The sequence below is a fragment of the Lactuca virosa genome, chromosome 7 (genome assembly GCF_052849685.1).
Source record: "Lactuca virosa cultivar CGN04683 chromosome 7, Lactuca_virosa_CGN04683_v6, whole genome shotgun sequence".
Classification (NCBI taxonomy): domain Eukaryota; kingdom Viridiplantae; phylum Streptophyta; class Magnoliopsida; order Asterales; family Asteraceae; genus Lactuca; species Lactuca virosa.
This window is the reverse complement of record NC_136432.1, coordinates 239,374,218-239,390,678: the sequence shown is the minus strand read 5'-3', so window position 1 is coordinate 239,390,678 and position 16,461 is coordinate 239,374,218. Positions and strand designations below refer to the sequence as shown.

The 16,461-nt window shown below is 42.0% G+C and overlaps 2 long non-coding RNA genes across 2 annotated transcripts; both read left to right on the top strand.

The window, feature by feature from the left end:
* The first annotated feature begins 2,798 nt into the window (after positions 1 to 2,798).
* LOC145124507 (uncharacterized) lies at positions 2,799 to 4,410 on the top strand. Its single transcript, XR_013715643.1, has 3 exons — positions 2,799 to 2,841; positions 2,932 to 3,016; positions 4,369 to 4,410. It is a non-coding gene; the product is annotated as an uncharacterized LOC145124507 (long non-coding RNA).
* Positions 4,411 to 11,074: 6,664 nt separating this feature from the next.
* On the top strand, positions 11,075 to 12,686 carry LOC145124508 (uncharacterized). Its single transcript, XR_013715644.1, has 3 exons — positions 11,075 to 11,117; positions 11,208 to 11,292; positions 12,645 to 12,686. It is a non-coding gene; the product is annotated as an uncharacterized LOC145124508 (long non-coding RNA).
* Positions 12,687 to 16,461: the final 3,775 nt, after the last annotated feature.

The window sequence follows — 16,461 nt, the reverse complement described above, 5'->3', positions numbered from 1 at the left end:
TACGGCACGAAATGCACTATCTTCACTGATCACAAAAGTCTTCAGCATATCCTCAATCAGAAAGAGCTCAACATGCGACAGAGGAGATGGGTGGAGTTGCTGAATGACTACGAGTGCGAAATTAGTTATCATCCGGGCAAGGCCAATGTAGTGGCCGATGCTCTAAGCAGGAAGGAGTACTCGGGCCGCCGAGTAAAATCCTTAACAATGACAATCCATTCCCACCTGACCATACAAATCAAGGAAGCTCAACTGGAAGCTTTGAAACCAGAAAAGGTGGCAGGAGAGACATTAAGGGGAATGGATAAAAACTTAGAAGTCAAGGATGATGGAGCACGTTATATCATGAACCGGATTTGGACACCGAAGTTCGGTGGACTCCGAGATGTCGTCATGAATGAAGCACACAAGACTCGATACTCCATCCATCCCGGGTCGGATAAGATGTATCTGGACCTCAAGAAATTATACTGGTGGCCGAACATGAAAGCTGAGATTGCTACCTATGTGAGCAAGTGCCTGACTTGCACTAAGGTCAAAGCCGAATACCAGAAACCATCCGGGCTATTACAACAGCCGGATATACCTGAGTGGAAGTGGGAACGAATAACAATGGACTTCATAACCAAGCTGCCTAAGACATCGGGCGGTCTTGACACAATATGGGTAATTGTAGACAGATTGACCAAATCAGCACACTTTCTACCAATAAAAGAAACCGACAAGATGGAGAAGCTGACTAGAACGTACATCAGAGAGATTGTACGACTCCATGGTGTGCCGATATCCATTATCTCCGATAGAGATAGTAGATTTACCTCACGGTTTTGGCAGTCTCTACAAAAATCATTGGGAACTAGGCTTGACATGAGTACGGCCTACCACCCACAAACCGACGGACAGAGCGAGCGAACCATTCAAACGTTGGAAGACATGTTAAGAGCTTGTGTGATAGACTTCGGTAAAGCATGGGATACCCATCTACCGCTTATCGAATTCTCCTACAATAACAGCTATCATACTAGCATCAAAGTCGCTCCATTCGAAGCTCTTTACGGTTGCAAATGCAGATCACCCCTGTGTTGGGCTGAGGTGGGGGATACACAGCTAGCTAGAGGGCAAGTCTCTAATAGCACTCTCACCGGTCCAGAAATCATCCGCGAAACCACTGAAAAGATCGTACAAATCCGAGCACGACTTAAAGCCTCAAGAGACCGACAGAAAAGCTACGCAGACAAGCGGAGGAAACCCTTGGAATTCCAGGTGGGAGACCGAGTCCTTTTGAAAGTCTCACCCTGGAAAGGCTTGATACGCTTCGGAAAGCGTGGGAAGCTGAATCCAAGATACATAGGGCCTTTTGAGATTCTCGCTAGAATCGGCCCCGTAGCTTACAAACTCAATCTACCCCGCGAACTTAGTAATGTGCATCCTACCTTCCACATCTCGAACTTGAAAAAGTGCCTATCCGATGAGACTCTCATTATTCCACTCGAGGAAATCGAGATCAATGAGAGCCTCAACTTCGTAGAAGAACCTGTGGAGATCATGGACCGGGAAATCAAACGAACGAAACAAAGTCGTATTCCCATCGTGAAGGTATGTTGGAACGCTAAACGAGGACCCGAATTCACCTGGGAACGCGAGGATCAGATGAAACAAAAGTATCCACATCTCTTCCCAAACTCTTGAAATCCCAGTCAAAATGAAAATTTCGGGACGAAATTCCTTCTAACGGGGGGATGATGTGACAACCGTCAAATTTCAGTCAATTCAAAGTCAACAAGTCAAACCGGTCAACTCCAATAACCCTTGTATGCTAGGGTTTACGTTATGTAATCACTATACAATTCGCTATTTTAATGAGAAATCCTTATTTGGAAAGTTCATGTGTTTGACTTTCCTTAGCCTTAACGGTGCTAAACAACGAACCAAAGCAATAAAACACTATTGCACAATCATCGGGATTGTGTACGACACTAAAACACGGTTTAATGGGGTTTACGAACCTTGCGTTGTGAAGCCGGACACTCAAATTAATCACAAACGAAACCTCTCTAAATCGTTTTCACTCTATTTGAAATCTCTCCCAAATCTCTCCCAAATCTCTCTCAAAAGTTACTTTAACTTTTTGTAATCATTTGGGTCATCTCGACCCTTAACCGGGTCAAAAATCGCTTGAAACGGGGTAAAAACGAGTAAAATAGCTTTAAGGATCCGAAACCGGAGCTTCAGGACCGAAGCCTCGCATCCGAGGCCTCTGATCCGACGCCGAGGCTGCGTCTGAGGTAGCGTCCGAAGGTCCGAAGCCTCGTCCGAGGTTGCGTCCGAAGTTGCGTCCGAAGTTGAGTCCGAAGCGAGCATCCGAGAGGTCTCGCAGACAGTCCATTTTTACCGGTTTTTCGACTACGACTTCGTTTTAACTCCGTTTTTCATTATTTTAACGTGGGATTTTCACCCAAAACTTTATTTTATAAACTAAGGCCCCAAAATATATAAATCTCCAGGGTTTTTATAAAATATATTAAAAGAATTGGTGATTGAACTAATTATTGAGGGAATATTTGCTTTTCCTTAATTTATGGCAAAAGCAACCCACTACCACCTCACTCTATGACCAGCCACTCCTTCCCACTACCCCTTGTCTCCTTAGTGGACCTTTACAGCCAATCTCCAGCTCTTCCCACGTTCTAAGAGCTGGAGGATTGATCCTCTCTCCTCATTCTCCATAAAACTCTTTCATTCTACACTTAGCAACCAAGAACACTCTCCCAAAATTCTCTCATCTTTTCTCTCAACTTCAAGAACTTCAAGGCTTTCTCCAGGGATTTCTTTCTTCAATTAGTAAGTATCTTCATCATTCACATAATTATTAAACTCCATTCTACTCAAATCATTGATATCTTACACAAATTCCATCTTATTCGGTGTTAGATTCTCGAATTATCAAGACATCTTCTTAGTATTCTTGAGTTGAACACTTCCTCTCTCTCACTTTCATCTACTGAAACCACAAAAGGTGAGTTCATACCCTTACATTTACATGTTTTTCTTAAGTTTTAAAGGGGTAATACAAGTAAAATCATCAAGAACACAATTAAACTTTTTCTAACAGATTGCATCAGAAAAGATGGACGTTAATCACGGACTGTTTTGGTCAACTTAAAAATTTTAGTTTTCAAAACTGTTTCAGGTGCAAGTAGTTCAAACTCTTAGCTTTAAAATGACTACTTGCACATCTCCAAATGATTTTTCTACAATTAATGGTGATTTTTACAAAACTGCCTGTCATTTCAGAGGCAAACCCCGACCAGTCTGTGATTATGAACATTTTCACCTCTGTTAGAGATCACTAAAAATCATGATAAAATTTACGAACAAACTAGACTCATATTCCAAGCTCTCAAAATTTGCGGATTTGGATTTAGAGCTGTGATGATTTTTCTATAAATTTTCTAAGAACGGTAACAGAAACTGTTTTTAACGAAAAGTTGCTGTTAATTTCATTTCACCTTGTAACATGTTGAGCAAGGTGTATATCTTTATGTGACTATATGTTACTGCAATATATGACATTTTATCTTAATATTTAGACACACATCAGTTTACAAATGGATTTGGTCATATAAAATATAAAGAATAACAAGTGATTATAATCAAAGTACAATCGATACATTCAAACATTAAATAAACTATTTTGAATATAGTTTGCATACATTACCACGTACTACCCTTGGTTGATAAACTATAATAGGTATAGTTTATGATACATTACATAACACATACATTTAAAAAGGGTACATTTATACAAAGGATATTTTCATTAAGCAAGGTACGGCCATACGGTACCAAGTTTTCATAACACGTAATTCCGTTAATGACTTGTGAGACAACTGCTTCAAATTACCATTAAGTCCTGTATTGTAACCAGAGTCTCCTTGAGGGAGAGCGTGATACTTGTGTATAGATCTATATTGGGTTTGACAAACCCACACCTAAACTGCATGCAACAGTTAGACCGATAGGTCTGGGGTGACAAATGTCATAACATTTCCGACGCCTGAAGAACGTCGTTTTAGGCCACCTTGGTCATAGTATGGTTATAATAAACTCACATAAAGTATTAACAAACATTGGAATTTACGGGAACTTCATTAATATTTAACGAGTTTATGTCGATTTAAACTTGCATTGTTTTACTATAAATATGACAAATTACTTGTACATTTCGGACTTTGGGTTTTAAGACTACATTTACACATTAAGGAAAATATTGGATTTTTCTAACACGAATACTACTTTTACAAACGAAAAGCTTATGAACTCACCAACCTTTGTGTTGACACTTTTTCAAACAACTTGTATTCTCAGGAAATCATTAAACAGGTAATCAAGTGCTTTTGAGGATGGGACGCTAAGGCGTCTACTATTTCATATTTTATCAATATATTGTAATTGATTCGTAAACATGTAATTCATACAATGATGTAATTTTTTTCAATTATATATATGTTGGTTGTGTTTGCTTGAATTACTATTACAATTGCTGTTATGATACTATACATGAAGTCCTCCACCCCCGGACGTTTCTGCCATCCTTGGTTTGGGGGTGTGACAGATTGGTATCAGAGCGCAGTTTATAGTGAATTAAGTATATCAAACCACATAAGATATACAAACTATAAACACAATTGGGACTAATAGTCTCTGATTTGTGCATTTTTCAAGTAAATATACTTTTAGAAAATAAATGATTCTTTTTATTAAAAAGTATAAATACATGCATACATGCTCACATAGTGTCATAACTAGAAGAACATAAAATAAAAGAAGAGGAGTTGTACATTATGGGTATGCCTTGGTATATGTAAGTCAAGTCTGGGAAGGATATAGCCTGATCAACTATATCTGTCCGGGAATTAACTTGCATATACCGGGGGATGGTCATGATGGACAACAAATCTAACAAACTCGTCTTACCGCTAGTACGCCTCATTCACGAAGCCGGTCTATAAGGGGGGTATAAGGTTGTTGCCTATAAAATGGCAACTTAATGGGTGTCCACTCTCACCCACCGCTTCCTTGATCGGTGGAGGGTCGTTAGCCGAACGGGTAAGACAAGGACTTATAAATTCTCATTAAAAGTATGATGAATATTATAAAGTAACTAAATGCTTTAAGAACTCAAAACTAAACATTTACAAATACTATAGGAGTATTTTGTGTTACTATAATAAAAATATTTTATACTTTCATTTTACCTCATAACCCAATGTATTGGGTCAATAAAAAGTATAAAATCGTATGTATCGTAAACATACCGGAAAACAACGTAATAATATACTTTATGTATAAAAGATTTCTCTCCCTATAAATACACTTTTACTAAAAGTACATTGGTTTACGACTTATGACAGAACCATGCCGCCAAGAAGAAGACCAAGACCTTCCAGCAACACAGCAACACCTCCTCCGCCGCCGCCTCCACAGTTTGATCCCGCGATGTTCCAGGCTGCAGTAACAGCAGCCGTAGCGGCCGCAATGTTGCAGATAGGGACCAACGGAGCTGGTGGTTCGGGATCGGGAGCTACACACTCTAACCACGGAGACAGTACGTGGCGTGCAAAAGAGTGTTCATACAAGGACTTCACAAATGGCAAACCCGACAACTTCAATGGAAGCGGGGGAGTCATCACGTTGATGCAATGGTTTGAAAAGATCGAAGTAGTCTTTCAGGTGTGCTCCTGCCCCGAAGCGAGCAAAGTTAAGTTCGCAACCTTAACCTTCACCGGTCGGGCCCTTACTTGGTGGAACTGCCGGGTTAAGTCACTTACTCTCGAAGTGGCTAGCTCTATAACCTGGGCAGAACTAAAAACGTTGATGATGAAGGAGTACTGCCCGAGAGGTGAAATTCAAAAGCTGGAACAAGAACTCTGGAACCTCAGGATGACGGGCTCTGACCTTGAAACCTACACCACCCGATTCAATGAATTGGCTCTCCTCTGCCCAACAATGGTTACTCCGGAGGAGACAAAGGTGGAGCGATACCTTTGGGGACTGTCTCTCCACGTGCAAAGTAGTGTCCTGGCTTCAAGGCCAACTACTTTTGACAGTGCCAGGGAGCTGGCACAACAACTTGTTGACCACCGAGCCGGTCATAATACTACAACCACCACCACTGATAAATCAAAAGGGGGAAACAACAAAAGGAAGTTCTGGAACGAAAAGAAGAGCCAACCAGCACAGGACCCCGCTAAGAAGCAACAAATTGTTGCTGTCCATGCTGCCACTAATGCTGCCACTACTGCTACCACTCCAGCACCACCGAAGCCATATGCGGGAAAACTACCTAAGTGCAACAAGTGCAACTTTCACCACAATGGTGCTTGTAGGGAGATGCACTGTAACAACTGCGACAGGAAGGGGCACACTGCTCGTTTCTGTAAAGCGCCGGCTCAACCAATCAACCAAGTCGCCAGTACGGGGGCAACCCGGACCTGCTACAACTGTGGAGACGCAGGTCACTTCAAAAGAGACTGCCCAAAGCACAAGCCCCTAATGCTGGTGGAGTAGGAAGAGTCCTGGCAATAGGACATGGGGAAGCAGTCGAGGATCCCACGGTGGTTACCGGTACGTTTCTCCTCAATAACTCTTATGCATGCGTACTATTCGATAGTGGAGCGGAGAGAAGTTTCGTGAGCCACCAATATAAACATTTACTTGAACAAAATCCCCAATCACTAAAGGATACTTATGTAGTAGAAATGCTAAATGGGAAAGTAGAAAGCACTAGCGATATATACTCAGAATGTACTCTCACTCTAGACAACCATACATTTAAAATTGACCTGATGCCAGTCACCATAAAAAGCTTCGACGTAATCATCGGGATGGATTGGTTAGTTCCTCACCGTGCCGACATTCTATGTTACGAAAGGGTCGTTCGCCTCAATCTACCAAATGACGAAACCCTTCTCATCTATGGTGACAAACCTAGTGTGAATTTACAAATCATCTCATGCATCAAAGCCCAAAAGTATCTCCGGAAGGAGTACCACGCCTTCTTAGCCCATGTAGTAGACAAGAAACAAGACGTAAAAGACATCAAGGACATCCCCGAAGTGTGTAACTTCCCGGATGTGTTCCCAGAGGATCTTCCTGGTGTACCACTCGCACGACAAGTCGATTTCAGAATTGACTTAATACCCGGAGCTACCCCCGTAGCCAGAGCTCCATACCGCCTCGCACCATCAGAAATGCAGGAGTTGTCCAGTCAGTTGACCGAGCTTTTGAACAAAGGGTTCATCAGACCAAGCTTCTCACCTTGGGGAGCACCAGTCCTTTTTGTAAAGAAGAAGGACGGATCCTTTCGCATGTGCATCGACTATCGGGAACTAAACAAGCTCACCATCAAAAACCGATATCCTCTGCCCCGAATCGACGACCTTTTCGACCAACTCCAAGGAGCAAATTTCTTCTCAAAGATCGACCTAAGGTCAGGCTACCATCAGCTACGAGTTCAAGAAGAAGATATTCCCAAAACTGCATTCAGAACTCGCTATGGGCACTACGAGTTTGTGGTGATGTCCTTCGGTTTAACAAACGCACCTGCGGTATTCATGGACCTAATGAATAGAGTGTGTCGACCCTACCTAGACAAGTTTGTAATCGTATTCATCGACGATATCTTGATCTACTCGCGAAGCGAAGAAGAGCATCGTCTACATCTACGCCAAGTGCTAGAGACACTAAGAGCGGAGAAGCTTTATGCTAAGTTCTCTAAGTGTGAATTCTGGATTAGAGAAGTGGATTTCCTTGGACATGTGGTAAGTGAGAAAGGCATACATGTGGATCCCTCCAAGATCAAGGCAATCGAGAATTGGTCAGCACCCAAGACGCCAACCGAAATTCGACAATTCCTTGGGCTTGCTGGCTACTACCGAAGATTTATACAAAACTTCTCCAAGATTGCGAAACCACTCACCACCTTGACGCAGAAAGGTGTGATATTCAAGTGGGAAAATAAACAAGAAACTGCTTTCCAAACATTAAAACAAGCCCTATGCAGCGCACCGATCTTGTCTCTCCCAGAGGGAACCGAGGACTTCGTAGTGTACTGTGATGCTTCGAATCAAGGCCTCGGATGTGTGCTCATGCAGAGAGGGAAGGTTATCGCGTATGCATCAAGACAGCTTAAGACGCATGAGGTTAATTATACTACGCATGACCTGGAATTAGGAGCAGTGGTATTCGCTTTGAAGATCTGGAGACACTACCTCTACGGCACGAAATGCACTATCTTCACTGATCACAAAAGTCTTCAGCATATCCTCAATCAGAAAGAGCTCAACATGCGACAGAGGAGATGGGTGGAGTTGCTGAATGACTACGAGTGCGAAATTCGTTATCATCCGGGCAAGGCCAATGTAGTGGCCGATGCTCTAAGCAGGAAGGAGTACTCGGGCCGCCGAGTAAAATCCTTAACAATGACAATCCATTCCCACCTGACCATACAAATCAAGGAAGCTCAACTGGAAGCTTTGAAACCAGAAAAGGTGGCAGGAGAGACATTAAGGGGAATGGATAAAAACTTAGAAGTCAAGGATGATGGAGCACGTTATATCATGAACCGGATTTGGACACCGAAGTTCGGTGGACTCCGAGATGTCGTCATGAATGAAGCACACAAGACTCGATACTCCATCCATCCCGGGTCGGATAAGATGTATCTGGACCTCAAGAAATTATACTGGTGGCCGAACATGAAAGCTGAGATTGCTACCTATGTGAGCAAGTGCCTGACTTGCACTAAGGTCAAAGCCGAATACCAGAAACCATCCGGGCTATTACAACAGCCGGATATACCTGAGTGGAAGTGGGAACGAATAACAATGGACTTCATAACCAAGCTGCCTAAGACATCGGGCGGTCTTCACACAATATGGGTAATTGTAGACAGATTGACCAAATCAGCACACTTTCTACCAATAAAAGAAACCGACAAGATGGAGAAGCTGACTAGAACGTACATCAGAGAGATTGTACGACTCCATGGTGTGCCGATATCCATTATCTCCGATAGAGATAGTAGATTTACCTCACGGTTTTGGCAGTCTCTACAAAAATCATTGGGAACTAGGCTTGACATGAGTACGGCCTACCACCCACAAACCGACGGACAGAGCGAGCGAACCATTCAAACGTTGGAAGACATGTTAAGAGCTTGTGTGATAGACTTCGGTAAAGCATGGGATACCCATCTACCGCTTTTCGAATTCTCCTACAATAACAGCTATCATACTAGCATCAAAGTCGCTCCATTCGAAGCTCTTTACGGTTGCAAATGCAGATCACCCCTGTGTTGGGCTGAGGTGGGGGATACACAGCTAGCTAGAGGGCAAGTCTCTAATAGCACTCTCACCGGTCCAGAAATCATCCGCGAAACCACTGAAAAGATCGTACAAATCCGAGCACGACTTAAAGCCTCAAGAGACCGACAGAAAAGCTACGCAGACAAGCGGAGGAAACCCTTGGAATTCCAGGTGGGAGACCGAGTCCTTTTGAAAGTCTCACCCTGGAAAGGCTTGATACGCTTCGGAAAGCGTGGGAAGCTGAATCCAAGATACATAGGGCCTTTTGAGATTCTCGCTAGAATCGGCCCCGTAGCTTACAAACTCAATCTACCCCGCGAACTTAGTAATGTGCATCCTACCTTCCACATCTCGAACTTGAAAAAGTGCCTATCCGATGAGACTCTCATTATTCCACTCGAGGAAATCGAGATCAATGAGAGCCTCAACTTCGTAGAAGAACCTGTGGAGATCATGGACCGGGAAATCAAACGAACGAAACAAAGTCGTATTCCCATCGTGAAGGTATGTTGGAACGCTAAACGAGGACCCGAATTCACCTGGGAACGCGAGGATCAGATGAAACAAAAGTATCCACATCTCTTCCCAAACTCTTGAAATCCCAGTCAAAATGAAAATTTCGGGACGAAATTCCTTCTAACGGGGGGATGATGTGACAACCGTCAAATTTCAGTCAATTCAAAGTCAACAAGTCAAACCGGTCAACTCCAATAACCCTTGTATGCTAGGGTTTACGTTATGTAATCACTATACAATTCGCTATTTTAATGAGAAATCCTTATTTGGAAAGTTCATGTGTTTGACTTTCCTTAGCCTTAACGGTGCTAAACAACGAACCAAAGCAATAAAACACTATTGCACAATCATCGGGATTGTGTACGACACTAAAACACGGTTTAATGGGGTTTACGAACCTTGCGTTGTGAAGCCGGACACTCAAATTAATCACAAACGAAACCTCTCTAAATCGTTTTCACTCTATTTGAAATCTCTCCCAAATCTCTCCCAAATCTCTCTCAAAAGTTACTTTAACTTTTTGTAATCATTTGGGTCATCTCGACCCTTAACCGGGTCAAAAATCGCTTGAAACGGGGTAAAAACGAGTAAAATAGCTTTAAGGATCCGAAACCGGAGCTTCAGGACCGAAGCCTCGCATCCGAGGCCTCTGATCCGACGCCGAGGCTGCGTCTGAGGTAGCGTCCGAAGGTCCGAAGCCTCGTCCGAGGTTGCGTCCGAAGTTGCGTCCGAAGTTGAGTCCGAAGCGAGCATCCGAGAGGTCTCGCAGACAGTCCATTTTTACCGGTTTTTCGACTACGACTTCGTTTTAACTCCGTTTTTCATTATTTTAACGTGGGATTTTCACCCAAAACTTTATTTTATAAACTAAGGCCCCAAAATATATAAATCTCCAGGGTTTTTATAAAATATATTAAAAGAATTGGTGATTGAACTAATTATTGAGGGAATATTTGCTTTTCCTTAATTTATGGCAAAAGCAACCCACTACCACCTCACTCTATGACCAGCCACTCCTTCCCACTACCCCTTGTCTCCTTAGTGGACCTTTACAGCCAATCTCCAGCTCTTCCCACGTTCTAAGAGCTGGAGGATTGATCCTCTCTCCTCATTCTCCATAAAACTCTTTCATTCTACACTTAGCAACCAAGAACACTCTCCCAAAATTCTCTCATCTTTTCTCTCAACTTCAAGAACTTCAAGGCTTTCTCCAGGGATTTCTTTCTTCAATTAGTAAGTATCTTCATCATTCACATAATTATTAAACTCCATTCTACTCAAATCATTGATATCTTACACAAATTCCATCTTATTCGGTGTTAGATTCTCGAATTATCAAGACATCTTCTTAGTATTCTTGAGTTGAACACTTCCTCTCTCTCACTTTCATCTACTGAAACCACAAAAGGTGAGTTCATACCCATACATTTACATGTTTTTCTTAAGTTTTAAAGGGGTAATACAAGTAAAATCATCAAGAACACAATTAAACTTTTTCTAACAGATTGCATCAGAAAAGATGGACGTTAATCACGGACTGTTTTGGTCAACTTAGAAATTTTAGTTTTCAAAACTGTTTCAGGTGCAAGTAGTTCAAACTCTTAGCTTTAAAATGACTACTTGCACATCTCCAAATGATTTTTCTACAATTAATGGTGATTTTTACAAAACTGCCTGTCATTTCAGAGGCAAACCCCGACCAGTCTGTGATTATGAACATTTTCACCTCTGTTAGAGATCACTAAAAATCATGATAAAATTTACGAACAAACTAGACTCATATTCCAAGCTCTCAAAATTTGCGGATTTGGATTTAGAGCTGTGATGATTTTTCTATAAATTTTCTAAGAACGGTAACAGAAACTGTTTTTAACGAAAAGTTGCTGTTAATTTCATTTCACCTTGTAACATGTTGAGCAAGGTGTATATCTTTATGTGACTATATGTTACTGCAATATATGACATTTTATCTTAATATTTAGACACACATCAGTTTACAAATGGATTTGGTCATATAAAATATAAAGAATAACAAGTGATTATAATCAAAGTACAATCGATACATTCAAACATTAAATAAACTATTTTGAATATAGTTTGCATACATTACCACGTACTACCCTTGGTTGATAAACTATAATAGGTATAGTTTATGATACATTACATAACACATACATTTAAAAAGGGTACATTTATACAAAGGATATTTTCATTAAGCAAGGTACGGCCATACGGTACCAAGTTTTCATAACACGTAATTCCGTTAATGACTTGTGAGACAACTGCTTCAAATTACCATTAAGTCCTGTATTATAACCAGAGTCTCCTTGAGGGAGAGCGTGATACTTGTGTATAGATCTATATTGGGTTTGACAAACCCACACCTAAACTGCATGCAACAGTTAGACCGATAGGTCTGGGGTGACAAATGTCATAACATTTCCGACGCCTGAAGAACGTCGTTTTAGGCCACCTTGGTCATAGTATGGTTATAATAAACTCACATAAAGTATTAACAAACATTGGAATTTACGGGAACTTCATTAATATTTAACGAGTTTATGTCGATTTAAACTTGCATTGTTTTACTATAAATATGACAAATTACTTGTACATTTCGGACTTTGGGTTTTAAGACTACATTTACACATTAAGGAAAATATTGGATTTTTCTAACACGAATACTACTTTTACAAACGAAAAGCTTATGAACTCACCAACCTTTGTGTTGACACTTTTTCAAACAACTTGTATTCTCAGGAAATCATTAAACAGGTAATCAAGTGCTTTTGAGGATGGGACGCTAAGGCGTCTACTATTTCATATTTTATCAATATATTGTAATTGATTCGTAAACATGTAATTCATACAATGATGTAATTTTTTTCAATTATATATATGTTGGTTGTGTTTGCTTGAATTACTATTACAATTGCTGTTATGATACTATACATGAAGTCCTCCACCCCCGGACGTTTCTGCTATCCTTGGTTTGGGGGTGTGACAGATTGGTATCAGAGCGCAGTTTATAGTGAATTAAGTATATCAAACCACATAAGATATACAAACTATAAACACAATTGGGACTAATAGTCTCTGATTTGTGCATTTTTCAAGTAAATATACTTTTAGAAAATAAATGATTCTTTTTATTAAAAAGTATAAATACATGCATACATGCGCACATAGTGTCATAACTAGAAGAACATAAAATAAAAGAAGAGGAGTTGTACATTATGGGTATGCCTTGGTATATGTAAGTCAAGTCTGGGAAGGATATAGCCTGATCAACTATATCTGTCCGGGAATTAACTTGCATATACCGGGGGATGGTCATGATGGACAACAAATCTAACAAACTCGTCTTACCGCTAGTACGCCTCATTCACGAAGCCGGTCTATAAGGGGGGTATAAGGTTGTTGCCTATAAAATGGCAACTTAATGGGTGTCCACTCTCACCCACCGCTTCCTTGATCGGTGGAGGGTCGTTAGCCGAACGGGTAAGACAAGGACTTATAAATTCTCATTAAAAGTATGATGAATATTATAAAGTAACTAAATGCTTTAAGAACTCAAAAGTAAACATTTACAAATACTATAGGAGTATTTTGTGTTACTATAATAAAAATATTTTATACTTTCATTTTACCTCATAACCCAATGTATTGGGTCAATAAAAAGTATAAAATCGTATGTATCGTAAACATACCGGAAAACAACGTAATAATATACTTTATGTATAAAAGATTTCTCTCCCTATAAATACACTTTTACTAAAAGTACATTGGTTTACGACTTATGACAGAACCATGCCGCCAAGAAGAAGACCAAGACCTTCCAGCAACACAGCAACACCTCCTCCGCCGCCGCCTCCACAGTTTGATCCCGCGATGTTCCAGGCTGCAGTAACAGCAGCCGTAGCGGCCGCAATGTTGCAGATAGGGACCAACGGAGCTGGTGGTTCGGGATCGGGAGCTACACACTCTAACCACGGAGACAGTACGTGGCGTGCAAAAGAGTGTTCATACAAGGACTTCACAAATGGCAAACCCGACAACTTCAATGGAAGCAGGGGAGTCATCACGTTGATGCAATGGTTTGAAAAGACCGAAGTAGTCTTTCAGGTGTGCTCCTGCCCCGAAGCGAGCAAAGTTAAGTTCGCAACCTTAACCTTCACCGGTCGGGCCCTTACTTGGTGGAACTGCCGGGTTAAGTCACTTACTCTCGAAGTGGCTAGCTCTATAACCTGGGCAGAACTAAAAACGTTGATGATGAAGGAGTACTGCCCGAGAGGTGAAATTCAAAAGCTGGAACAAGAACTCTGGAACCTCAGGATGACGGGCTCTGACCTTGAAACCTACACCACCCGATTCAATGAATTGGCTCTCCTCTGCCCAACAATGGTTACTCCGGAGGAGAAAAAGGTGGAGCGATACCTTTGGGGACTGTCTCTCCACGTGCAAAGTAGTGTCCTGGCTTCAAGGCCAACTACTTTTGACAGTGCCAGGGAGCTGGCACAACAACTTGTTGACCACCGAGCCGGTCATAATACTACAACCACCACCACTGATAAATCAAAAGGGGGAAACAACAAAAGGAAGTTCTGGAACGAAAAGAAGAGCCAACCAGCACAGGACCCCGCTAAGAAGCAACAAATTGTTGCTGTCCATGCTGCCACTAATGCTGCCACTACTGCTACCACTCCAGCACCACCGAAGCCATATGCGGGAAAACTACCTAAGTGCAACAAGTGCAACTTTCACCACAATGGTGCTTGTAGGGAGATGCACTGTAACAACTACGACAGGAAGGGGCACACTGCTCGTTTCTGTAAAGCGCCGGCTCAACCAATCAACCAAGTCGCCAGTACGGGGGCAACCCGGACCTGCTACAACTGTGGAGACGCAGGTCACTTCAAAAGAGACTGCCCAAAGCACAAGCCCCTAATGCTGGTGGAGTAGGAAGAGTCCTGGCAATAGGACATGGGGAAGCAGTCGAGGATCCCACGGTGGTTACCGGTACGTTTCTCCTCAATAACTCTTATGCATGCGTACTATTCGATAGTGGAGCGGAGAGAAGTTTCGTGAGCCACCAATATAAACATTTACTTGAACAAAATCCCCAATCACTAAAGGATACTTATGTAGTAGAAATGCTAAATGGGAAAGTAGAAAGCACTAGCGATATATACTCAGAATGTACTCTCACTCTAGACAACCATACATTTAAAATTGACCTGATGCCAGTCACCATAAAAAGCTTCGACGTAATCATCGGGATGGATTGGTTAGTTCCTCACCGTGCCGACATTCTATGTTACGAAAGGGTCGTTCGCCTCAATCTACCAAATGACGAAACCCTTCTCATCTATGGTGACAAACCTAGTGCGAATTTACAAATCATCTCATGCATCAAAGCCCAAAAGTATCTCCGGAAGGAGTACCACGCCTTCTTAGCCCATGTAGTAGACAAGAAACAAGACGTAAAAGACATCAAGGACATCCCCGAAGTGTGTAACTTCCCGGATGTGTTCCCAGAGGATCTTCCTGGTGTACCACTCGCACGACAAGTCGATTTAAGAATTGACTTAATACCCGGAGCTACCCCCGTAGCCAGAGCTCCATACCGCCTCGCACCATCAGAAATGCAGGAGTTGTCCAGTCAGTTGACCGAGCTTTTGAACAAAGGGTTCATCAGACCAAGCTTCTCACCTTGGGGAGCACCAGTCCTTTTTGTAAAGAAGAAGGACGGATCCTTTCGCATGTGCATCGACTATCGGGAACTAAACAAGCTCACCATCAAAAACCGATATCCTCTGCCCCGAATCGACGACCTTTTCGACCAACTCCAAGGAGCAAATTTCTTCTCAAAGATCGACCTAAGGTCAGGCTACCATCAGCTACGAGTTCAAGAAGAAGATATTCCCAAAACTGCATTCAGAACTCGCTATGGGCACTACGAGTTTGTGGTGATGTCCTTCGGTTTAACAAACGCACCTGCGGTATTCATGGACCTAATGAATAGAGTGTGTCGACCCTACCTAGACAAGTTTGTAATCGTATTCATTGACGATATCTTGATCTACTCGCGAAGCGAAGAAGAGCATCGTCTACATCTACGCCAAGTGCTAGAGACACTAAGAGCGGAGAAGCTTTATGCTAAGTTCTCTAAGTGTGAATTCTGGATTAGAGAAGTGGATTTCCTTGGACATGTGGTAAGTGAGAAAGGCATACATGTGGATCCCTCCAAGATCAAGGCAATCGAGAATTGGTCAGCACCCAAGACGCCAACCGAAATTCGACAATTCCTTGGGCTTGCTGGCTACTACCGAAGATTTATACAAAACTTCTCCAAGATTGCGAAACCACTCACCACCTTGACGCAGAAAGGTGTGATATTCAAGTGGGAAAATAAACAAGAAACTGCTTTCCAAACATTAAAACAAGCCCTATGCAGCGCACCGATCTTGTCTCTCCCAGAGGGAACCGAGGACTTCGTAGTGTACTGTAATGCTTCGAATCAAGGCCTCGGATGTGTGCTCATGCAGAGAGGGAAGGTTATCGCGTATGCATCAAG